This window comes from Orbicella faveolata, unplaced genomic scaffold (assembly GCF_042242905.1).
Source record: "Orbicella faveolata isolate gen_17 unplaced genomic scaffold, um_ofav_v1 contig_3, whole genome shotgun sequence".
Classification (NCBI taxonomy): Eukaryota; Metazoa; Cnidaria; class Anthozoa; order Scleractinia; family Merulinidae; genus Orbicella; species Orbicella faveolata.
This window is the reverse complement of record NW_028301558.1, coordinates 17,658,526-17,685,525: the sequence shown is the minus strand read 5'-3', so window position 1 is coordinate 17,685,525 and position 27,000 is coordinate 17,658,526. Positions and strand designations below refer to the sequence as shown.

The 27,000-nt window shown below is 39.4% G+C and overlaps 1 pseudogene across 1 annotated transcript; it reads left to right on the top strand.

Annotated features, from left to right (window-relative positions):
• Positions 1-58: 58 nt before the first annotated feature.
• Positions 59-26,382, top strand: LOC110066631 (uncharacterized; annotated as a pseudogene). Its single transcript, XR_016209634.1, has 3 exons — positions 59-273; positions 15,627-16,337; positions 19,097-26,382. The product of XR_016209634.1 is annotated as an uncharacterized LOC110066631 (transcript).
• The last annotated feature ends 618 nt before the right edge of the window (positions 26,383-27,000 follow it).

The following is a 27,000-nucleotide window of genomic DNA, read 5'->3' as shown; positions in this document are numbered from 1 at the left end:
TTCCTACTGACAGCCGGAAATACGTTTGTATTCACGTGACTGAAAGCGACCTTGATGGACCGGAGTCTGGAATCCCAGAACAAGGAAGTGTTTTCGGTTTCGCACAAACGAGCTGTACACACGTACTATAAAAGGCTCAGTGAAGTACTAAGCTTACGTGTTGTTTATATGTGTCTCATTTTCCGTAGCTGCTCTTATCACCATTGAAAGAGAAAGTCTGGAAGATCAGCTGAATGAGATGATGTTCCTGTGAAGCTGTGAAGACAGTTCAGGGTAAGCCATTAATATTGGGATTTGTCAGAAGCATATGATATGCTTCATGATTTGTAAACTAAATATTCATTTAGTTTAGCTCACATAAGGTTTACTTTCTGTTTCAAGACTTTCAAAGATTCAGTGAAAAGCAACTGGGGAAATTATTAACTGGAGAAATTTATACCGTCTTAGATGGACTGATTACAGTCAATCTATAGCTAAAACGTCTCCTGGGGGCGCCGGGAGTAGGTGTAAACTTAAACAACCCAACACTACTTCTAAGAGTACATGTAAATGTTCGCATACACGCGTTAGCTAACGTCCATGACTATACTGACGCTGACATGGAACGCCAGAACTGTCTTATGATACTTTTTTTTATTATATTGGGTGGTTATGTCATTATATTGAGTAGTTATGTTATTATATTCGGTGATTAACTCATTATACTCGGTGCTTATTCCATTATACTCGGTGCTTATGTCTTTATATACGGTGCTGTCTTCATTATATTCGGTGCTTATTCCATTATATTCGGTGCTTCCCTCGTTATATTCGGTGCTTTCTTCGTTATATTCGGTGCTTTTTTCATTATATTCGGTGCTGTCTTTATTATATTCGGTGCTTTCTTCGTTATATTCGGTTCTAACTTTGTTTGGTGTTTTCTTCATTATTACGGGTACTAACACTATTATATTCGGTGCTCTCTTCCTTATATTCGGTGCTCTCTTCCTTATATTCGGTGCAAAGGCCATTATATTCGGTACTTCCTTGTTCGGTGCTTACTTCATTATATTCGGTACTTACTTCATTACATTCGGTGCTTACTTCATTATATTCGGTGCTTTCTTCGATATGATCGTCACCAGTCTTCGCAAGGGGTCGTACAATTTGGAGGTAGTCTAGGGAAAGCCGGGAAAAACGGGTGTCACGAAAACTCAGACCCCGAAACCTCAGACCCCGAAACTCAGACCCCTCGAAATTAAAAACTCAGTTGTTATCACCTGAATTGCTCTATGGCCACAATGGGGCGAGATGTTTATCTTCTCCGGTTTATGTTGTAGCGTCGATCGAACGGTGAAACACAAATATTTAACTTCTCAGGTTTATCGCTGTCGCGTCGGTCAAACAGTGAAGAACTAACAAGGTTTAGAACAGCAGCCGACACTGCTTTTCAAAACAGACCTTTTTTATGTAATCGTATGCAGCAAAAAAATGTGTTGTTCTCTGAAACATACTCGTTTGATCGCAATCTGCTTTTTGACTTTATGTGCGTTACGTGACTGTCGGCACGTAAAAAGTCAACACGTAAAAAGCACGTGAAGGCCGAACCGATTGAACCGCCATGTCTGGTCTCGAAATGTGAGTGAACGAAAATTGAAATGAAGAATACAAAAGCAAAAACCGACACAACGTAGAATGATTTTTTGAAGGTGTACTATATTTCGGCTGGCCAAACCAGCCTTCTTCAGGTACAATGGAAGATTTTACATTGGTGCGTGTTTTTATGTAGCCGATATTTACGTAATACCGGACTACGCAAAAGTAATTGATCGTGTAAATTGAAGATAAGCATACGGTAAAATAAAATAACATGATAAAAGAACATAATAAAAGAAAACAAATGGAAACAATTAATATGTTTCTTCGCGGATGTTCAGACCATTAGGATCAATTGTTCTGCCTTTTTGAATTAAAAAAGCTTCCCTGGCCGTACGGATAGAGTCTCGGTTAGAAACGATTTTTTCGATGGGGATTAATTGCATGTCGTTAGCAGTGTGGTTAGGAGAGGACAGGAAATGTTCGGCGGCTGTATTAAGTTTAGATTTGTTGTTAGGGTTATCTATGGTACGGCGGTGTTCATTAAATCGGTCTTTTAATCGTCGTTTCGTCTCTCCTATGTATTGTAAATTACAGCGGTTACATTGAATCATGTAGATGAGGTTTTTAGTGTCACAGGTCAGGTTGGATTTTATGGCGCGCGTTTCCCCAGTAGAAAAGAAGGTATATGTAGTAAGTCCGTCAGAAATGTAGGGACAAGTAGCACAGTTTTTGCCACAACGGAAAGAACCAGAAGTTGTGTCGGTTTTTGCTTTTGTATTCTTCATTTTATATGTAAAGCCGATTAGATCACTATTGATCCAACGTATACCAGCAGGATCATCGTTCCGGTTGCTTGCTTAAACATTTTATAGAAAATTGAAAACTGGCGCGAAGGCCCCGCCACAAGGCAGATTTAATAATTAACTAATCCAAGCGGTATGAAAAAAAAAAAAAAGAAAGAAATAGAAGTGTTTGGTTTGAAACTTACTGTTTCCTGTAAGAAATTTTCACTATTCCCGTTATAAGTTGGAACGCAAACATGGCTATCTCTATGTACTCTTTTTTTCTTTTTTTTTTTTTCTCTAAATTTTGTTAATTTCTGCGGGTTACGTGCCGACAGTCACGTAACGCACATAAAGTCAAAAGCAGATTGCGATCAAACGAGTATGTTTCAGAGAACAACACATTTTTTTGCTGCATACGATTGCATAAAAAAGGTCTGTTTTGAAAAACAGTGTCGGCTGCTGTTCTAAACTTTGTTAGTTCTTCACTGTTTGACCGACGCGACAGCGATAAACCTGAGAAGTTAAATATTTGTGTTTCACCGTTCGATCGACGCTACAACATAAACCGGAGAAGATAAACATCTCGCCCCATTGTGGCCATAGAGCAATTCAGGTGATAACAACTGAGTTTTTAATTTCGAGGGGTCTGAGTTTCGGGGTCTGAGGTTTCGGGGTCTGAGTTTTCGTGACACCCGTTTTTCCCGGCTTTCCCTAGACTACCTCCAAATTGTACGACCCCTTGCGAAGACTGGTGACGATCATATCGAAGAAAGCACCGAATATAATGAAGTAAGCACCGAATATAATGAAGTAAGCACCGAATATAATGAAGTAAGCACCGAATATAATGAAGTAAGCACCGAATATAATGAAGTAAGCACCGAATGTAATGAAGTAAGCACCGAACAAGGAAGTACCGAATATAATGGCCTTTGCACCGAATATAAGGAAGAGAGCACCGAATATAAGGAAGAGAGCACCGAATATAAGGAAGAGAGCACCGAATATAATAGTGTTAGTACCCGTAATAATGAAGAAAACACCAAACAAAGTTAGAACCGAATATAACGAAGAAAGCACCGAATATAATAAAGACAGCACCGAATATAATGAAAAAAGCACCGAATATAACGAAGAAAGCACCGAATATAACGAGGGAAGCACCGAATATAATGGAATAAGCACCGAATATAATGAAGACAGCACCGTATATAAAGACATAAGCACCGAGTATAATGGAATAAGCACCGAGTATAATGAGTTAATCACCGAATATAATAACATAACTACTCAATATAATGACATAACCACCCAATATAATAAAAAAAAGTATCATAAGACAGTTCTGGCGTTCCATATTACTGACATGCGGCTAATTGTAATGATCATGATCGTGCTGATGACACTATGAATCGAATGTATTATATATTTTATAAGTAGAAAGAGTGCTGTTATGAATGTACAGTATGAAGTCTTTGCTTGAAGAATGGAATTCTTGATCAATCTTGTTCATCCCTGTCGACAAAGATGTAGGTTGTCTAGCAATTCCCGACGTTACTAATCAAATCAAGTCAAATGTTCCATTAATTGAACTCAATCGAACCTATTCGAACCTATTCGAATCAATCCCTTGATTGGGTTTGATAAAATTCGGTGATCGATCACAATCGAACTCTCAATAAAGAGGTTACTAGTTAATTATAACTTTGTGGCTGTTACAGTACAGCCCAAGAATAATGCACGCGCAAGAAGTGGCGCAAGAAGTTCTTGCGCCGCAAGAACACGCAAACCGCCCCAAGAAGTAAACATGTCGTGTTTTTGCGGTTTACCCGCAAGAACATTCGAAACGCAAGAAGTTGAAAGTCTAACCGCAAGAAGCCGCAAGAAGTTGAAAATCTAGCCGTAAGAAGCCGCAAGAACTTATGAATCTTACCGCAAGCCGCAACAAGGCGCAAGAAGTTGTTGCAGGTCAAACAGTCTGTTCGTTTATAAGTGCCATGTTGGTGGTCGAAATGCTCAGCGTTTGCTCGCAATGTTATCCATAAGATATGTCACTGCAGTGGGTAGAGATATATTTCCAACAGCTGAGACCAGATCTGGATTTATGTTTGCTTATACTGTGAAAATAATATCGAACGCACTCGCGTGTTCATGATACCTACGGGGAAAAAGCCCTTCGATCACTTGAACAGTCTGCTGGCAGATTATGCGACAATCACAAAACGTCTCCAAGTAATGAAGCTCATGAAGAAACAGTCCACGTAGAAAAATCGAACTACGATGTAGTTAGTCTGGGGTCCAACGGTTTTTGCTTCTGAATGCAAAATTCATTATCATTCCGAAGTGTTGTCGTCTTCTTGCGGATATGTGAGCGAAGACAACTTTCGTTCAAATCGCACACTGAACCGCAAAGACTGCGTGTGCACTACGATGTTGTAAGTTTCTTTAAGAACTTTTCGCAGAATTAGTATTACAGGCGAAAAGCCCTTGCAGAAAATATATTTTGTGTTTCTAAACAAACAGTAATCAAGGAAACTTGAAAGTCGCCTATGGAAGCGAACTTCGTAAATTCTACCCTGTTTGCAATGCGGTAAAACATTACCGGTATAACTATGGTTGTGATAACCACATAAATGATCTTCTGAACAGCGAAATCTCATGAGTTTGCCTTATGCATCCCTCTTATTTCGAAGAGAATCCCATTGAACGAAATCTTTCAAGACAGCATGCACTGATAACAATCATGTTGATGTGCGCCTTGAATTTGCATAAACTCTTCAAACATTACTGATGCGTGAAAAGTCACGCTTTTGTCATGCATGCATGTAGTCCTGTGCTTGTTTTCGCCGACTGAGAAACTTGCTTGTTTCAAAATTTGGGTTACACTTGGAAGTTACTTCCCAGTAAATATGTGTTTTTTTAACCTTTGTCTCGGACAGAAAAAGCCATTTCAAATAAACTCATTTCGCGCCGCTATCAGACCGCGGGTCCGGGACTCCGGGACACATCGTAATAATATTGTAAACAGTAAAATTTCCTCCATGTCACCGGAAAGCAAAACAAAGTGAACCCAGTATCTAATTCAGAACCAACCGATAAAACATGTACTGTTACTAAACTGATGAAAATAATTATAGACCAACAAAAAGCCAAAGGCCTTATCTCTGTCTCAATCTGTAAAGTTATTTTGAGACACTCTCGATTCACAGGTTGCTTAGCACGTGACCAAAATCTTCCCACTGTCAGAGATACAATCTACCGACTAATTTATTCGCGAACGAAAACTCTCTCCAAGGACGACCTCAACAGCGTTTAGACTTTATATGGCTTACACTTTAGAACTTATAATATTAGTCACATCATTAAGAAGCTTCCCAAGATCTCTTGTGTAACGGTAGCCGTATACGTAGTAAGGTCGACGATTTGTTTGTTAGTCGGTACGGCTGAGAATCAACTTCTTCTTCTGTTATATTTGTTTACGTTTTGATGGATTGAAATACAGCTTTGTGGAACATGTAAACAGCAGCTCACGCCGATCAACGAATTCAAAGTTTCATCAAACGCGCATCCGTTCATTACTTTTTCTTTGGTCGTTCCCGGGGATCGGTCCAAATTCGAATTAAGTTAGACTCATGAAAAGTTCGTTGTCTGAACTGAACTTTAGAGTTTAAATTGTCAAGAGTTAAGAATTTGTCGTTTTAATGCTTCTTACGGTAAGTGCGGCGCTAGTTATGTTTTTTTCGTTGTGTCTGTTAGTTGTGTTTTTTAGAACCCGTCGCCAAGACGGTACTGTCTTGGTACGGATTTTCGCGTGCTAAGAGTGTTAGCGCAAAGAAGTTCTTGCGGGTTGAAAATCCAACTGCAAAGAAGTTCTTGCGGTTTTAACTCCTACCGCAAAGAAGTTCTTGCGTCTTGCAGGATCCAAGCGCAAGCGACCCGCAAGAAGCCGCAAGAAGTTGACGGCTTGCGGACGCAAAAAGAAGTTCTTGCGCGTGCATTATTTTTGGGCTGTACTGTACTAAGACAGTGTGTTTAAATTTCTGGTGGTGTTTATGGTGAATTTTCGCTTTTTTGACTGTGCCCGATTGAATTTGATTGGGTTCGATTAGTTTGCAAATCAAATGCAATCAAACTCTCTCAAACAGTGTTTTGTTTGATTGTGGAGGGATCCAATTGCAACCCTCCAAGTTAACTTTTTTCCTTAGTGGCCATTTGGCCACTGACTGTTCAGGTTTGGTCGCCAGTGAAAAATTTTAGTCGCCAAAATATATGCATAAATTAATAATTAATTAATAATAAATAATAATCTTATTATCATCTAACTGTATTATTAATAACATTTTCCTTGAACCACCAAGTAAATTGAAGTCCCGTTCAGTGAAAGAACTACCTAATGTTGATTCAAATATGCTTTTATTGGAATGATTGATGATCAAATGAAATAGTTTCTGATCACAATGAAAAAGTACTGTATTATTGCAACAGTGTTGTGAGTTGATTACAGTTCTCATTCAGTCATTTTAAATTGATTGGCTTTCACTTTCAATAAATCTTTTACAATGGTTATAATAATGCAAATGTACATGCCTTCAAATAGCTCCATCGATTTACAAGTGACATCAGAAATATCAAAAACCAAAGGTTCAGACTATCTTCATTAAAAACTCTTGCTTGAGCACTGGCGCTGGTTGTGAAATCAACCATCAAAAAGCGTGAGCATGTATGAATGAAACGTATGTTTACCGCCATTTTTCCTGCGAAAATATTTGATGAAAATTAAGAAAAAAAGTCGCTTCACAAAACACAGAAATATTTGTGTATATCATTTATAATTCACACGATAGGAGCAGTGGGAAACGACACAGATTATACCAAGTTAAAATAAGATAGCCTCATTCGCAGTTGAATGGCGGAAAGTTTTCCAATGTTTATCAAGGCGGCATCAAATTGTTGCTGAGACCATAAAGTGAACACTATTTTTACCTTATCGCTTATGATCTTTTTTAAATGTTCAACCTCGTTTTCTGCTTGAATAAGCAAACGATATAAAACTTCATCTGAAAATTAAAGACTGCATTGAAATGGACAGAAAAGTTCACGCTCAAATTGTTTGTCATTTTGAATTTAATATGCGAACCGCGGAACGTGAATACTCAGCGCAAAAATACTTTCACAAGTTTTAGGGCAATCACCAAGATGGATATTTTTTATCGATGAAATCTTTGACAATTTAAAAATAAACCCAGGTTCATTCACACAAGTGAAATTTATTAACAACTGCGAGCCGCTTTTCATCACAGTTTTTTTTATTTATAGAATCCCCGGTGCTTGTGTTATCAAGTTTGCTGTAAGGTCAAGTATTTTCGTGTCTACTGAAACAAAATACGTTTCTCAAATACATCTGGATGTTTCTCAAATATATATATTGTGGATCCTGTCACTGTTGAGCTTTCCAAGCTTTTGCAATTCCTCTTCTTTTCGATGACAAATGACTGGATTGTGTACGTTGTCTCACGCTTCCAGGTAAAATTGTCACGTGCCAAAGTTCAGTCGAGTGGAACGAATTTCGTCGCGTCCCAAGCTCAACTGAATGCAATTCTTTGATCTTTGTTTACCGTGTAACATTTCATTTTATTCAGTCTTCATTTCTGTTGGTTAAAATCCCACAACAACTAGCTTTGCAAAGTGAATTCTTAATGCTCAGAACGTTTTTCTTTTCGCTCCGGATGATAGTCCGCTCAAGCTCCTGACGCATAGGTCACGTTAATTTTAGTCGCCGAGCTGGCGACTTGCATTCTAATTTAGTCGCCAACTCCAGAATTCTAGTTGCCATGGCGACTAAAATGGTCGCAGCTTGGAGGGTTGAATTATGTTCTAATATGGAAGTGATAGAGCCCAATTGTTCAACCTCATTAAGTGCGACTGGGCCTGATGAAGTGAGCAAGTATGGTTAGCCAAATGTTGCAAAATTCAACAACTTGGACCTTCATATTCAACAACTTATATTTATGTTCAACAACATATATTTATATTCAACATTTTATATTTATATTCAACGATACGCATTTTCTTTCAACTTCAACCCAAATTATTTTCATTCAACAAAAATATTTGTTCAACTTCAACCAAAAATAATATCATTCAACAAAAATATTTGTTCAACTTCAACCAAAAATAATTTCATTCAACAAAAATATTTGTTCAACTTCAACCGAAAATAATTTTATTCAACAACAATATTTGTTCAACTTCAACCCAGATTATTTTCATTCAACAAAAATATTTGTTCAACTTCAACCAAAAATAATTTCATTCAACAACAATATTTGTTCAACTTCAACCACAATTATTTTTATTCAACAATAAAGTTCCCGGACATTCAAAATAGTCATTCAACAAAATTCCCCGTCCCACCCCCTGAACTACCCCGAACGCTGTCACAAATCCCTAGTGTTTTGGGTACCCAAAACACTGAAAGCGTAAAACTGATGCAAGTGAAATCATCCACAATTCTGCTCAAAACCCATTTATCTTCTTACGAAGCTTTGTCTCAATAAATTAAAGCGTTCTTTAGCTTGATATAAACACAATACGTCTCTGAAAATAGTCGCAATTCATAACAGACTGTCTGATCCGAGTCCGCAGTTATAACGACATATAAAACCGAATTCACGCGCCAAAGATCCTTGTATGAACATGCGCTTGGTGCCTATCGATAACCCTTGAAATGCACGTTATTTAAAACGAGAAAGGCGCTTTCTAAACCTCCGATAGTGCGGCGATTAAAATCAATATGCGAACAAACGGCTGTCACGCAATATGCAGGTCTCAAGCTGTGACCAACCTCTGTATGTGTTGCCTGTCAGAAATAAACTCTGGCTTAGACTTGTTTGTCGCTCTTTCCTTTACCATCCCTCCTAGTATATGTAGATTTTGCCGGAATATATAAGATGAAGATATAAAAGGTTTGCTTTGCCTTTTAATCCTCGGTCGATTTGGCTACCCTGAATTAAAGAAACGATAACAAACAAGCATATTGGAAAGGGATACCCATATATCACCAGGGATTAAAGTATCCCACTTTCCCAGTGTTCAAAGGACGTAGTCTTGTCTACTTTATCTGCATTTTTTACAGAATTGTCTCCGAAGAAAAAAACTGCTTTAATGGCAAAATCTAATAGGAGGGATGGTTAAGGAAAGAGCGAGAAATAAACAAGTCTAAGACTTTCCCTGTATCCAAGGATTAGCCTTGTATATACTTTATTTATATTTATTTTGGTTTTGTCTCCGAAGCAAAAAACTTATTTCATGGCATAGAGAACTGTTCCCCGGCAAAATCTACGTACACTAGGAGGGATGGTCAAGGAAAGCGCAACAAACAAGTCTAAGCCAGAGTTTATTTCCGACAGGCAACACATACAGAGGTCGGTCACAGCTTGAGACCTGCATATTGCGTGACGGCCGTTCGTTCGCATATTGATTTTAATCGCCGCACTATCGGAGGTTTAGAAAGCGCCTTTCTCGTTTTAAATAACGTGCATTTCAAGGGTTATCGATAGGCACCAAGCGCATGTTCATACAAGGATCTTTGGCGCGTGAATTCGGTTTTATATGTCTTTATAACTGCGGACTCGGATCAGACAGTCTGTTATGAATTGCGACTATTTTCAGAGACGTATTGTGTTTATATCAAGCTAAAGAACGCTTTAATTTATTGAGACAAAGCTTCATAAGAAGATAAATGGGTTTTGAGCAGAATTGTGGATGATTTCACTTGCATCAGTTTTACGCTTTTAGTGTTTTGGGTACCCAAAACACTAGGGATTTGTGACAGCGTTCGGGGTAGTTCAGGGGGTGGGACGGGGAATTTTGTTGAATGACTATTTTGAATGTCCGGGAACTTTATTGTTGAATAAAAATAATTGTGGTTGAAGTTGAACAAATATTGTTGTTGAATGAAATTATTTTTGGTTGAAGTTGAACAAATATTTTTGTTGAATGAAAATAATCTGGGTTGAAGTTGAACAAATATTGTTGTTGAATGAAATTATTTTCGGTTGAAGTTGAACAAATATTTTTGTTGAATGAAATTATTTTTGGTTGAAGTTGAACAAATATTTTTGTTGAATGATATTATTTTTGGTTGAAGTTGAACAAATATTTTTGTTGAATGAAAATAATTTGGGTTGAAGTTGAAAGAAAATGCGTATCGTTGAATATAAATATAAAATGTTGAATATAAATATATGTTGTTGAACATAAATATAAGTTGTTGAATATGAAGGTCCAAGTTGTTGAATTTTGCAACATTTGGCTAACCATAAGCAAGTTCGATCACTGAACAGCTCAACCAGTAATGTGGGACCATAAATTTCCAGAGAAACCGGTTCATCAAGTAAGGACGGTTTTTCTGAATGCTAAGCAAAAATCCCTGGTGGTATTAGTTCCATCAGGACTGGCCATTTTACCTAGAAAGCCTTGAATATGACCTGATCTGCATTAAATTCCAAGATGCCAGCTGAAACTGGTGAAGGGTTGCAATTGATAAGTTCATTTTCTGTTTGGATATTTTGGTGGGAAAATTTTGGACTACCCTTCAAGAGAATCCGTTATTTAGGACATTTTTACGGTTGGTTGCAGCAAAACATTTTTTGTTTCCATTTACATTCTGACCAAAAATTCCAGAATTTTGGGGTAAATTGTAAACAGCCGTAAGTGTCCAATGTCTCAAATTATTATATGATAAGACGACAATTTGAGTGTCATGCAGGATTCAAATCCCCCTAACCTTGATCTGGCAAACCCAGTTTGGGAGGTTATGGGTTTGAATCCGGCCAGGGACTCTGATTTCCTCTTTAATATTGAAATATAAATAAATCACTTTATGTAAAAGTGTTGAAGTGTTTAGCACTACAGTACTCAATAAATTGAAGACACTGAAATAAGCAAACAAGCATTGTAAATTGAACATGTCAGAAACTTGTTAAAAATCTCAACTGGCAGGAGGCTGACCAGTTGGAGCTATTTACAACGCACGGAGGAGTTGAATCGGAGACCACCAAAAACAGATCCATCTAGTGGCAGGGGGAATGATTTGAACCTGGGACCTTCAGATTACAAATTCAGCACCCTAACCACTAGGTCTCACCACAATGCTTCCGCTGTCCCATGTTTGTGGCATAATGAACAATACATCTTTCTCATTTCATCATCAACCTAATTAAAATATAGTACCTCTCTTCATTTATCATTTTCTCCTTTTCAGTATTCCCATGACCTTGCATTCAAGGCTACTTACATGTGTAAGCTTTAGTGTACAAAAGACAGATTCAACAATTGGAATGAAACATCTGGCACACATCTTTTAATTATTTAAGCTGCATTTAAAAATACATGACATCCTTCATAATATCTTGGGTACTCGCTCAGTGAAAGTCAGGTATTTATTCAGGGTTGTCAAAAGTTATTGCCTGTTTCTGTAGCATGAAGCAACTAGGAGTACTTCTACTTCTCCCTGGATGGGTTGCTAGACCATCGCAGGGTTACCCCCCAGCATTAAATTTGCTGGTACCCATTTATACACCTAGGTGGAGAGAAACGCTTTGAGAGTAAAGTGTCTTGCCCATTAGCACTTGACACAATGTCCCTGGCCACTGGGCTTGGACCTAGAATACTGTTTGATCCAGAAGTCAGCATGCTAACTATGAGGCCCCTGCACCAGAAGTCTGCTGTGATAATGTGGGCTTCATTAAAAATATGCGCTGCACTTTTCCCACTTAATTTTCAATAAAAATTTGTAAGATCTTTTTGGCAAGCTAGAGGAAGCTCTGGTAGGCAACCAAGTTTTTTGACCTGAGTTCCAGCTATGACCACTTTTTCCAACTTTCCAAGTTGGTCACTTTTGATAGCTTCAATATTACTGTATTTGCCACATAGGAATTAATCAGTGGCTTAATGGTTAGCAGGCACATTGGTCTCTGGAAGGTGATGGACACTCATTGTGAATGTTGCTTCCTTCTGTTATTTCTCTTTCTGCCCTGAGAAACAGGCAGTATTGATTAGTCTGGGAAGCCTTACACAATGTAGGGAACTGGTTAAGCAGTGATATGAGGATGACTGGCATGCCCCATCAGGGCTGCTGCCTAATGGGTGCCCAGTCACCTGAGGTGCCTAAGTTATGAGTGTGGGCGACTAAATTGTTGTGCCAGGAGCCCGAGTGGGTGCCATGAATTTTCATGAATTTTCATTCCCATCTAATCTTTCAGATGACTTCAATCTTTTGTAACCATGCACAATCCTTATTGTAACTTTGTTCCACCAACATATTACAGTAACAATTCCCAGTAAAAAGCCCGCCAATCATCTCTGATCATTGTGCATGTGCTTGGTAAATTTAAGGATTTTCACTGGCTAGTCCTGGCTAATGCACATTCTGACCGGCCGGGATGTTTCTCATGAAATTGGTCGTAAAATCATGCACACATTAAATTAAACGGAAGACAACAGCTAGTGTGGTCCATTTTTACTTTTATCACGAGAAATATGAGCCAAAACATGCAACAAAGTCTCTCTCCCATCACAAAACAGCCGAGAACAGTCATATTGAAAAGCACCCTATAATGCATTGCAAGCTCAGTATTGAATAAAATATGTTCACTGTGTATACCAGTGGATTGTGTCTCTGTTGATATCTTACTGATTGCAGTTGCAAAATAACTACTTTGACGACGAATAATTTTGGAAATGGAGTTAAGATACTGCTGACATTATATTTACAATTGAATAAAGATAAATTTGTTTAAATTCTTGGTTTTTTTTTTTTCCCCAATTCTTTGGAAAACTACACTTAGATGTACTGAATGTATTTCTTTTGTTTCTGAAAGGAATTTATGGCTTAAAAGTCAAAATATCCAAGTACCTCGCCGGCAAACAGAAAACATCATTGGCAATTCTTCATGCGACTATTAAGGTTTTATAGTTTAAATTATAAAAAGAATTGTCGTGACTGACCGCCCACTATGAGAATAAATTTTTTCCAATGTAGGTGCAAAATAATGCTGTAATGCCATCTCAAAATCACATTTAGTTTTTACTTATGTCCCAAGCCTGGGGGAGGAAAGCACATTTCAGTGAGGCCAAATTCATCCCCCCAGATGCCTCTTTCATTTTTATTTGTTTTCATTTGAAACTTGCATAATATTTTCATGATTTGTACAATGTATTTTGTTTTGTTAGAATAGAATCGCAATACTCAAAAACAAGTAAAAATAGCTGCAGCAGTTGCATGGATACACCAATTATTGAATTTTGTTCCGTTTGACCTTAAAATATAATGGTATTTGTCCTGATCACTTCACTGAGCGCTTGATTCCCCAAATTTGATTGATATTAGACCAGTTAGTGTCTCATGGAACATCTCAATAGAGAGAAAGGGGTGGCGCCCAGGTCCCTCCCCTGAATTTCCACTAGTCACTCAACACCACCCCCCAATTCCGCCACCTTCCCCCACCTCCCCAATCTCCAGGATTGACTGTGGAAAATTTTATCCTGGGCTCCTAAAAACTGGCTTAGGCTCCTAACTTTTGAAATTAGGAGCCCAAAGGGCTCCTTAAAAATTGGGCCATCCTGGTGGAGTAATCTTTGGGGGGAGGGACTCCACATAAAAATATTGGGGGTGCTCATTGGAAAATTTGAAAAGAACCCCTAAGAGGTACCAAGATCCTGCTTTGTGGGCGTGACTTGAAATTTTTTCAACCCCTAAGAGGTACCTGGTGGAGTAATCCTGAAGGGGGGAGGGGGACTCCCACATAAAAAAAATGGGGGTGCCCATCGGAGAATTTGAAAAGAATCCCTAAGAGGTACCAAGATTCTGCTTTGTGGGCGTGGCTTGAAATTTTTTCAACCCCTAAGAGGTACCTGGTGGAGTAATCCTGAAGGGGGGAGGGGGACTCCCACATAAAAAAAATGGGGGTGCCCATCGGAGAATTTGAAAAGAATCCCTAAGAGGTACCAAGATTCTGCTTTGTGGGCGTGGCTTGAAATTTTTTCAACCCCTAAGAGGTACCAATTATAAAACAACACATTACATTGTATCTCCTGTCATATTTTTCTTTTTAAGCTCAATACCCTAAAATGTACCACAAAAGCTCCCACTGTGGGACTTTTGAGGCTGAACACCCCAAGAGGTAGCAAAACTACTTTTTTTAACTCCTAAAATGTACAATGAGCACCCCCGTCCTTTTTATACGGCAGTCATCTCCCGGGGGAGTACTGCTATATAGTCACTGTTGCTTCATGCCATGGCAAAACTAGAAAAGTTACAACAGCATGCACCAAATTTTAACATATGACTGGATGAAAACAGAAGTTGATCAGCACGATTCATGTGAACATACATTCATGTGTATTAAAACTGTACCTGTGTACCTGCACTTTTGAGAAAATTAGATTGTTTTAAAATTTGTGTTCATACTTTTTGTTCCAGAAAATATCCATACTCCTCCAATGGAGGGTTTCTTGGTTTGAACCCCCAACCCGATCCTGTTAAAAATTCCAGTTTTGGAACAAACCCCTTGGAATAGACCATATTCATTTTCCCAATATTGGACTGGAACTAGCTCGCAACTGAGGCTAATGCGGGGAGTCTCTTCAAATGCAAATGACATTTTTCTCTTTTTAATGATATTCCCCTGCTTGAGCCTCCATTGCAAGCTAGTTCCAGTCCAATACCGAGAATAAGAACACGACCTATTATCAATTAAGTCCTGGTTGTTGTGGTAAATGAATATTTTCTGGAATCACACATTCCAAAACCTATTACAATAACATCAGCAGCAACAATGATAACAAAGCTAGAACAGCCCTGTGATTTCTGGCATTTAAACAATTAAAAATTAATTATTAATTAATTGTAATGAAAATGTAGATAATTTAAAATATACATAGCCTGCAGACAGGCTCCCGGTGGGTCCTGCCCCGATTGCTTCACCCTCCGAATTCTTCTGTTTTGCGCTCACCGAAATTTTTTCTGTCCTTGCTAGGAGCCTGTTCGCAGGCTAAAATATGCAGAACTTTGTAATTGTCATAAAGACAATCATAACTCTGCATACTTTATGAAATGTTATTATCAAGAGAAAATGAAATTGAAATTCTGATCTTGCAACAGTACTGTCGGAATTTTGTACATATGAAGCATTTGGCCCCTCTGTTAGTACAGTTTTCATCCTACTGCATATTTCATTTTCCCCCATTTCATTTCCACAGGTTCACTTGATGCAGACATTCAATGGCTGGTGTTCCTCAAGTTACGTCATCGACCAAGGAGACCACCAATTATGCCAGATTGTGTCGCCTTCTGGTCGATGTTGGATCCCAGGCCCTCAGGGACACATTCAACAGTATCCTTGCACCAGGAAACCTTCACACAGTTCTGGCCAACCCTCCAGCTCAGACCATTCTACAGTCTCTATACAAGCCCAAGAAAGGGAAGAAAAAGATCCTAAACCCAACTCAATGGGGTAAATTGTATCCAGCCATTCCTACATCAGTGTGCTCAGCAAACTTTGATATAACACTCCTGATGATTTTACTGCTGGGATGCGCTTCCTCCTCCAGCAGACATGAGTGCTGAAGCAGATATTGCCCGTGTTAAATACTTCAGAAATGTGGTGTATGGTCATGCTGAGCAGGCGTCTGTTGATGACACAAGCTTCAACAACCACTGGCACGACATCAAAGCTGCGCTGGTAAGGTTAGGAGGAACAAGTTATGGAGATGCTATTGATCACCTTCAGAATGCCTGTATGGACCCAGGAGTGGAGGAGCATTACAAGGAACTTCTCCAGGAGTGGAAGAGAGATGAAGACAACATACAGGACCAATTAAATGAAATGGAGAATGATGTGAAATACGTCAGGAAAAAGCTAGATGATTTGACAGAATTAGTTTCTCCCAAGAAGGAAACCATTGTTGAAGGTTAGAAAAATCACTTGTAATAACTTTACACCAAACGACAGAAAAACTTGCAGAATTTTTTTTTCGCAGCTATGGCTTGCATTCTTCGTACAGGGGTCGTGAATACTCTTGGAATTTAATTAAATTTCAAGAACGCGTGCTTAAAAATACTCCTGAAATTAACCATTTCCGCCGAAACTCCTTGCGAACTCCGTGTATGAATTTTTGCTCCATGAAAAATGACAGTAGGCAACACAAATAAACCTAGTACAAAACTGAAATCTTAAAACTAGAAATCAAAGTAATTGCTAATCTTTAGTATGTTTTGGAATCTCTGAGGCCAAAAAGCAGGAAATGGCTCTTGAGAGAACTTAATGTACTGGGGATGCACTGATGCCTCTGGATGGCTCTGCATGTAGTATTTTAAATTGCGCCTTCGCCGCTTGTGATTGTGCCAACGGCGCTACATGTTAAGTCCTATTTTTCATCTAACGGTGTTGGAATCTCTGTGGCTTGTCGATGCTCAGCGTGCGAGGATTGGTTACATTTATTTTCACAGATGGAAAACAGAAAGCATATTATCAGCTTTGTTACCAAAAGTTTAAAGTATAGCTAGCATGGGAATGGCCGTTTAGAAGTCTGTTGTAGAAGTGTCAGGATATCAGAAACGAATAAACGATTCAGCAATATCAGTTCCTTTGACTAGAAGCGTCGTCTTCGTTGAACAAGCATCTCAGCTTCTTTTGACTTCCACGAACCGCAAGGCAGGCATCGAAGGAATGCGAAGCACGTTAAATCGCAGAAGATAGGCTTTCATCCAAAAGTGCTGCTAAGAAATTGATTTTTACTAACTCGTATTTGTTGAATTATTATGGACCAAGAAAAGATCAAGATAAGAGGGTGAATCACCCATGAAGGCCTTATACCCAGGGTAATTATCCCCCTTAAGTTACTTTTTACAGAGGGTACCCAGTTCGTCCGCGTGTTGCTCGCGCGTTGCGTGGATGTTTTTGCGGAGGATTTGTTTATGTGTTGCTTTGTTTCAAAAAACAAAAAAAAAAAGCTAAGGAAAACCTCCAGCACTATGAGGATGCCTTCCTTTGATATTTTAATATCAAAGAATATCAAAGGAACGAAAGAGCTTCGGCCGTCGCTGTTTGAATACATTTTGAAACTTTAATCGGAGTCTCCTGCCGAAACAATGAAAAACTGAATGAACGGTAGAGAAATGAGCAGCCAAACGAGTCAGTGCAAAGCAAACGAATGCCCGAACACAACGTGACCGAACAAACAGATGGTCCAAAGTGCAGATAGACGCTCCCCGCCCAAACAACAAAAGGGAGTTTAAGCAACAATGCCAGGGACAACGTCGATTGAAATGCAACCCACGAATCTCGCAAGAATTTAGATTCATTCCGTTTTTCTATCACTGTCAGAGATATCCAAAACAGACTATGTAAGATAGCATCAAAATTCGGAAAAGAAATTTCAAAAATTGGCTTTCGTATTTGACGTTCTCTAGGACATCATTAGAAGAATTCTGCAAACAAGAATGTAGAAGGTAACGACATTCCAGGAGAACGAAAATATTTCTTTCAAGAGCTGCGCACATCCCAAGAAGAATTTCTTTCTTTCTGCCAACGTGAAACTGACAGTCAGCCGCAAGCTTCATTCTACGCAGAATGTGGCTATTTCACGTTGTTGTTTTGTAAAGAACGTCAAAGAAATGAGCGAAGAATTACAACGCATTCGTACACAGCCGTTGTACCCGTTGCCGTCGTGATTGAAGTCTCTAAAATCGAATGAACGGCAAAGAATGAACAGCCAGACGAGCAGAAAGCAAACGGGAAAGGCTAGCCGAACAAAAAGACGGCTGAGAGTGGAGAAATAATCTGTGCTATGAAATGTCTTTTGAAGAACGAACATATAAATGACTTTTCACCACATTTCACACCCGTTTCCAGAAAGTCGCTTTGGCTGTCCACGCATTGCGCATGTAACATCCTCGGGAGATCTGGGTACCATTTTTAAAAATAACTTACATATAAGAGGGATTACCGTGGGTATAAGGTCTATATGGGGGATTCACTCTCTTTCCTTGAACGTCTCTTGTATACGGACTTGCCGTTAAATAGGTGACGTTTTGTTTGTGATCCTTCCTTAACCAACTCATAGATATGTAGCCGGCCCTTTAAAATTCATTTTGATAAATTGGGGGACTGGAGCTCTCTGGAAGTTATTAATGTATTAACTGTCATAGTCTGATGGAAATGCTTGAAAATGTCATGCAAACTAAAAATAGGAGAATGACGAGAACTCCTTTTCGGTCCTCAAAAATATTCCTTGAATGCTCTTGAACTTTTAGAGTACATTGGCCAGTTCCAACGCTGTCATCATACGCGATAGGAATCTCGACGACCGTAATTATAAGTATTCCGTGAAAGACTTCATCCCTGTTATATACACAAAATGTAGCCTGAAAAAATGCAGGCATGAAAGAGATTCAAACCCATCACCTCGGTGATACCGGTGTAGTGCTCTACTAACTGAGCTATCAAGCCAACTGGGAGCTGGACAGTTTGCGACTCCGTCACATATCCCTTGATACGAAAACAAGGGAATTTATGACATATCCTTTCCTGCAATGAATGATATTGCAGCCTGTATTCCTGTATTCCCGTGCTTGTCTTTAGAAAGACAAAACCAGTGGTTTAAATATAATTTGCTTGACAGTATAAAGGTTAACCTGTTAATAGGTGTCATTTTATTCTTGTTCACAGAAATTGCCAATTGCGAATCAGACATCGCCTTTTTTGCCGAGCGTTGTGACGCAGCTACAAGACAGTGGCTTTTAAAAGATTTTGACGAATGGTTCAGTGATCCTGGCGACTCCAGAGCGTATGTTGTCTTAGGCGATCCAGGCGTTGGCAAGAGTGTGATGGCGGGAGTCCTGGCACAGCGCTCGAGGAAAGCTGGAAACTTAGGAGCTGCCTACTTTTGCCGTCACAATGACAGTACAAGGAATGATCCCAGGTATCTTCTTGGGACTATTGCTAATCAACTCTGTGAATGCAGTAGTGAGTACAATAGCATTATGGGAGGGGAGGGTGGTATAAGAAAGTTCTTAGGCAATTCTAATCTAGGTGTTCAGGAATTGTTTACTAAATTATTACAAGAGCCTCTTGGTAAGTGCAACTCTACTTTTTGTCACCAGAAAAAGTTAGTGGTTGTTGACGCTCTGGATGAGACGCAGTACGAGTCCAGGAAAGATTTTCTTGATCTTATAATGAACCGCTTTCCTCTGCTTCCAAACTGGCTTGTGTTCTTCGTTACCAGTCGCCCTGAAAACACGGTGCAGCTTAGATTGAAAAAGTACAATCCTTGTGTAAGAATTTGCGCCGGGAATGTCGAACACGACAATTTTTATCAGCAGCACGAGCAGGACATCAAATTGTTTCTGAAAAAGAACGTAGATTTCTCCCGCCTCCCCTTCTCGGTGGATGACTTGGCGAAGAGGTGCAATGGATCGTTTTTGTATGCGTTCTACATTGCCAAAGACTTGAACGCTCCAGTGCAATCAGGTAAGTCATTTCAGCTGGTTGATCTTTTCCCTGGAGACTTTGACAGCTTCCTCCGAAAAAATTTCAAGCGTGTTTTTGACAAAGTGGGATCTAGCTTGTTCAAGAAGTTGTTTGGTTGTGCCATTACCGCTCCTGCCCCGCTTCCCGTCTCGTTTATTTCGTACGTCCTCCAGAGAGAAAAATCGAGTATTCCCAAGCAGCATGTGTTAGATGCCTTTTCCCTGTTTATGGTGTTCTCGAAGACGTTCGCCTTCCTGCACAATCTGATTCCTACGTGGTTGACTGACGAGAACAAGGCTCAGGAACTGTTCATTGACATGAACATTGAAGCCAATTATCTCAAAGATGTTATCCATGAAATTCTCTTTGGCTTTATCCGTGAGCAATCTCAGGAAGTTACCCTCATGAAACCTGACTTGTTTGACTACGTTTTACGCCTCGGCATTCGCTTTTTGAGAGGATTTCCAAGGAAGGATTCATTGGAAACAGTTTTCAGTTGTTTAACAAGTTTCAAATATATTGAAAACAGAATACAGAGCGGAAGAACTGAGATATATTCCCTTATTGAAGATTATAAGCTTGCGGCAGACTGTCAGTTTCACGGTGAGGGCAGGAAAGAAATTCTCTGTGGGGTGAGCTCAGCTCTTGAAGGAAATATTTATGTTCTCTTGGAATGTCCTTACCTTCTGCATTCTTGTCTACAGAATGCATCTAATGTTGTCCAAGACAACGTTGTTATCCCAAATGGTGACTCAGCCCCTTGGCTACTATTGAATACGATGCCTCAGTTGCCTTGTAAGAGTCTTGAATACAGCAGCAACTTTGCACTGTCTCCTGATAGGAAGCTGTTTGCTGAAAGACACTGGAAACATATCTCTTTGTTTGATTCGTATTCGCTTAAATGTGTAGGTGTGTTTTCCTCTATCGATTTAATGTCTGCGAGCAAGTGCTTGAGATTCTCTCCAGATGGCAAGTTTTTGTTTTTTGGGCGGCTTGATAGATGGTTTTCTTTGGAGAACGAAAATGTGGAGAAATTTCCTCAGTTTTCAAGGATTGCTTCTAGCTACGAATGGGGCTCATTTACTCTTGATAAGCAGTGCATTGTTGTAAAACGTTGCAATTTTTCATTTAAATCAAATTATGGCTGTTGTTGGTTGTGCTTGTTGAATTACCTTTGTCTGTGGGCTGCCGAGGAAATTGGTCAGGGTCATGAGACTGACGGGAGTGAAGCAATTTGTGGTTGTTTTCCTCACAGACTGCTTGTGGAAACTCGGCCTTCTGCAGGGGAAGATCAAGATTCTGCTGTTCCAGCGATGAGAATCTTGTTAAATATTCTAAGACGAACACACCACGATGCGTGGTGCTCTCTGTTGGAAAAGTTGCAACTCAATTACCCTTTTAAGGCCGTATGCAGCTATTGTCCATCACGGATGAGGGGGGAGACGCCAACTTTGACAGTTGTGCGTGATTTCGTTATCTCTCACTACAATGAGATATTCAAATATCAGGTTTGGGATATGCAAACTGGTAAATCTGCCCTTGAACAGGCCTTTTCTTCAGGCGTTCAGTTGAGCCCGTTCACCTACGTTTGTCATTTGGGAACTGCGCTCGAGAAATGTCGGGTATTGTTTTCTGGTATAGACAAGTCGCTGTCACTTTGCAATATTGCCTTGTTAAACACCGTTTGCCATCATCTGTTTTTCTTTGAACGTTTGCGGCGGACTTTCATTTGGAAAGAGTTAGGAGTGTTTGAAGAGTTTAGTAAACTAAATAGCTTGACTGGATTAAATTCAGTGGTTAAACAATTTGACGAAACTGAAGTAGAAAGCAAAGTAAAGCAGTGTAAACTGCTTGTGGAGCTTGAACGGGTTATCCAGATGAAACATCTTTATGTACGACTTGAACGGTTTGAAGTACTTGAAAAGAGTGATTATCAGCCTGAAAACCTTGTTGTATGTCTTGAAATGCTTGCACGAAGAGAGGAGTTTGATCGAAGAGGGGAGGTTGAACGAAGAGAAGAGGTTGAACGAAGAGAAGAGGTTGAACGAAGAGAAGAGGTTGAACGAAGAGAAGAGGTTGAACGAAGAGAAGAACTTGAACGAAGAAAAGAGCTTGAACGAAGAGAAGTAGAGTTTGAAATAAGAGAAGAGCTTGAACGAAGAGAAGAGTTTGAAAGAAGAGAACAGCTTAAACGAAGAGAAGAGTATGAACGAAGAAGAAAGTTTGAACGAAGAGAAGAGTTTGAACGAAGAGACAATTTTGAACGAAGAAAAGAGTTTGAACGAAGAGAAGAGTTTGATCGAAAAGAAGAGTTTAGACGAAGAGAAGAGCTTGAACGAAGAAAAGAGTTTGAACGAAGAGAAGAGCGGGTACAGCTTGAACTGCTTCAACGGCTGGATGGATTTACACAGCTTGAAAGGCGTCACCTTCAACAATCTTGGGCTGAAGTATTTGCACAGTTTAAGCGATTAGTACACTTATTTTGGTACCGTTTGGAATCAAATCAGAAGTTCAAGTTTGTGGAAGCATTTCATTTTGGTCCTAAGACCTTCACCAACGCACCACTGGAACTGCAGAATCTCCCTGATTTAAAAGAGAAAGGCCTGTTCACTAGCATTTTGTCTTGTTTATCACCAGATGGGAAGTGGATCGCTATCCGACTCGAGGGCGATGAGACAACAGTTCAGTTGTACCGAGGACAACACCAACGTCAACATTACCCTTACTGGAGAAATCCGGTGCATGTTATCAAGGAGGTCGAACAATTTGCTTTCGCAAACGACAGTGTATTTTTTTTGTATTTGACTGTTCAAAGGTCATTGCACACTCTGTCTCTTGAGAGTGGTACCATTCTAACTAGTGTGTCTGGCGTAAGACCCTTGTCCCTTACTCCTGAAAAGCAATGTGGGTATTGCTTTCAAGAAGATGATGAGGAGACTATTATCTTTGTGAAGGATTTTCACACCATTTTTCTTGCGAATTTCCTTCCAGTTGTGAAGGATGAACCAATGCAAGCAGCCTTCGCTTCAACAGACGCCATACTTGTCCTTTATATAGACTCCACGCTTGCGTTAATGAAGAATGACGGAACACCCCTGGCTTTGAACACGTTCTTGACACATCCTTTTGGTAAGTCGCAACAAGTGAAGAAGGGTCAATTTTCCCCGGACGGAAAAGTAATTGCCACTCACCAAGGCACTAATATACTACTGTATCGTACTGTGCCTGGATCTAATGAGGCGACTACGGAACATGGTAAGTGTCCTGACTCCGTTTTTGAAACAAATGGCGATTTCATTGTTCTGCATTTCACATTCTCAGCGGACAGCACCTTACTCTTTTTTTGTATACGGAGAATCACTGACCTGTCTTTCTTTGTATGGAATGTTCAGAAGAAAGTGCTATCAGCATCATTTGACTCACCAGGACTGACACCTGAAGATTGTTGCTGTTGTTTCGCGTCAAACAATACGGAATTAATAATATGCTCTGAAGTTGGCATCGACTTTTGGGATCATACATCACATCCATGTCGCTTATTGAGAAGAGTTGAAACTAGCTTGCCTCACGCCAAGGTCTTCAAACTCACTGCTTGTTCAGTTTCACCAGAAAATGGCCTGTTGGCTTACTGCATTACAGACAGAATTTTCCTCTGCCCGCTCAAAACATCAACAGATCAATCTACTCTGCAACTACCACGTGCGCATTTAGGCAGAGTCGAATTTTGTCAGTTTCTGAAAGGAAACCGGTATCTAATTTCATATGGTGTCGATGGTACTGTGTTCTTGTGGGACTTAAGTGAGTGGAAAGCCGTTGCCTTCGCAAAAATTGTACAAGGACGGGAAAGCGTCATCAGCATGGCTTTGTCTGGTGAAAAGGACAAGCTTGTTTGTTTGACTTCTTTCAGTCGACTGAAGGTCATAAAACTGTGTGGATTGAAGGGGGAGGTTTTGTCAAAATTGCCGTTGTCGAAGGGGATGGGCAGTGAAAAGATGACCGAGGCATGTGGTGGACAAGTGGGAAAACCAACAGCAGCAATTCAGAATCTCACTTGTTCTGATAGCACCGAGGATTTGGATGTTGCAGAATTGATAGAAGAGATGGATTTCATGTTGCGTTCTGACGACAGTGAAGACAGTGACGAGCTGGACGAATTACTGGACTGAGCATCGAGCATCCGTTTTATCTTGTCCCGAAACATGCCAGGAAGTCATGTTTACATTGTGGTACAGAGTGCTTTTAATGACCTTCTAGAACTGTTAAACGGTGGTTTTCCTTACAACCAGTGGATGGTTTTTCACCTGGAGTGGCTCTTTGTACATGGTGGTGAAAAAGATTGACGTTTTTGGCACGTGAAATTGAAGAATTGAAACACATCACCTGTTGCTTTTCCTGTGGTCATATCAAGTTGCAACTAGAGAAAAATCACGTTACGGTCTGTATCTTCTTGGCGGTTTAAATACCAACCAAACCAATCTATTTCTAGTTTCACAATGGCAAATCTAAAGCGAAAGTACATTCATTTGGTAATTTTCGATAGCGGTACACACTGTCCTCAGCTAGGCCCGTTTATGTAGGAATGCCTTTTCCAAAATTATCTAATCAATAGTGTTAACGGGTAAAAGGGCTCAGACGATCTATAAGAATATTTCGATAGGCTGGTCCACTTTGGCCTCGGTCGCACGCCCAACAAAGAATCCTGGTTACTGGCCTGCAAAGAAGGAAGGAGCTTTTGATTATCCCACTCTTACACTAAATAGCGCGTTACATCATTTAGAAATTCACTTCGCTTTTATTTTAGTACCTTTCTGGTTGTCAGGATATGTTGTTACATCGTTGGTAGCGAAAAAAGGATCTCTCATTTATACCACAATATTTAGGACGTTATCACAAAGATTAGATGCAGTTTAAAAACATTCAGAGAAAGAAACTAACCCGAAAAGGGGTTAGTCTCGCGCTCATATTTAAACTTTTTGACGCTGAAGATATTTTGGGCATGGTGAGTGTTTTAGCTTTCTTTCTTTCTCGCATTAAATTTTTAAGTAAAGTAGTTCAGTGCGAATTCTGAGTTGTACACATTTTGCTCGGTATTATTTTAGAAGCGACCTTAAAAAAAAAAAAAAGAAAAAGAAAAAAATAGTTCGAGATCTTTACTTTCTGTGCAGTGTTTGCGTCCGGTTTGAAAAACATTTGCAGCATCATATGAACCCAAGCCGATAGGTAGCTCACTGGTCACGTGCATTATAAGATCGGGCGTCCCTGGACTCGAATTCTGTTTCTTTACCCTTTCAGCGTCAAACTCAAAAGAGGAATTCACTTTTCCAATTATCATACATTTCTTGTATTGATACTTCTGAGAGTATTGTGGCTCATTAAGTTGATAGCTCCAACTGGATTATGTTGCCTCATCCATCGATCTACTTTTAAAAAAAATGTACTGCAGACATGTTGGCGATAAGTCACGTTTCGTGGGGTTTGTGGGGCTTAGTTTTTTGATAAAATATGTTGACTTTCTTTTGTTTGAAATTAACGAGCTCAGGGTTTCAATGTCAAGCTTAGTGAATTATTCCTCTATATGCTATAAAAACAATCTGAGACTGGATGTTCGAAATTATTAGTTAATTTTTAGTTGACTTGAAATTCTACAGCTTAGCGAAAATAGTTTTTGAGCTTATGTGTCGACATGTACTAATGTAAATGCGTGTTTGAAGGAAAGTTTTGACCGTGTGCTCTTAGAATCATGTATTGTCTTCATGGCGGCCACATTGATTTTCTGAACTGTAAGGAATTTCAGGAAGATAAACACGTTACAAGAGAGGATAGTTTCAAGTTAACCAGCACTTTTCTGCTGGTTTTCGTGAATAGTTTACTTCAGATCAGATTAACACTGTACAGATGAAACTGGGCTGGTGTATAGTTTGGAATAGCGATATGGCCGCCGTGTTGACATCTGAGAAATGTACACAATATGTATTGTGAGTTCGAGTATTGTTTGTTGTTAGTATCAAGGCTGTACTTGTAGTTTTATTTTAGTTTGAGGTGTTACGCCTGTAAACAGGCTGATAGTTTTGAAATTGTTAAGAACACCGAGTACTATAACTGACTGTAAGTGATAAATTTTATATTAGGTAGTTGAATTTATAATTGCAGTATATTTTATATTAGAATTATATAATAGAATATTATCAGAGTATTTTACAGACCAAGCATGCATTAGAAAAGACAACTGAAAATGTTTTTAACCTAAACTAATCGCGATAGTTTTAATAATTGTATAGGAATGATAGAGGAGCACAATATGCATATTGTACGTAGATACTATGTTTAAGTTGATATTTTTACATATATGTAAATAGTATTTTTCTATGTTAGATACTAAATAAATTTAAACGCCTATTTCTGCGATTCTTGACTTGAAGGGATCTGTATCATTATTAGTGGCACTGTAGGATAAAAATAAAATATACTGAATGTGTGAAACGAAATTGAGAATTAGTTTACTGTGAACTTCCATAAAATAGCTTTTTACAGTTACTTGACCACGCAGTCAAAAGTTCAAATGTTTGGGTGGCGGAGTTGACCTGTCCTACGGTTGCTTCTTAGCAAAAAGTTGATTCTAACATCTTCAAGCCAAAATAAACAGATGCAAGTCATGTTTTTGTACTTTATTGTATGTGGATGCAGAGACCAGCCTCTTTGCCGGTTTCTTCAGGAGGAAAGATTCTTCCATTGTCATTAACTAGGGCCTATTTACAGGGTTTAGTACATGGTAAAACACCCTTGAAAACTGGCGAACAAATGTCTCGAGAACATGTGACTCAGTACTGTTGAGGCGACTTGTTGGGATCACCAATGACAAAAACACAAACAATGCCCAGACTATGACAATTGCTGACTGCAATGGTTTCCGCAACAACAATGAAGAGATAAAATATCCCTCGCATTTAAAAAGGCTTCAATCTTAGGACACGAAACCCAAAGGCTAGTAAAATCATCCCGCACGAGACGCCACCAGCTGTTCCCGCGCGAGGCGCCACCAGCTCATCCCACGCGAGGCACGACAAGCTCATCCCACGCGGGAGAGAAGTACTTATGGTAAACTT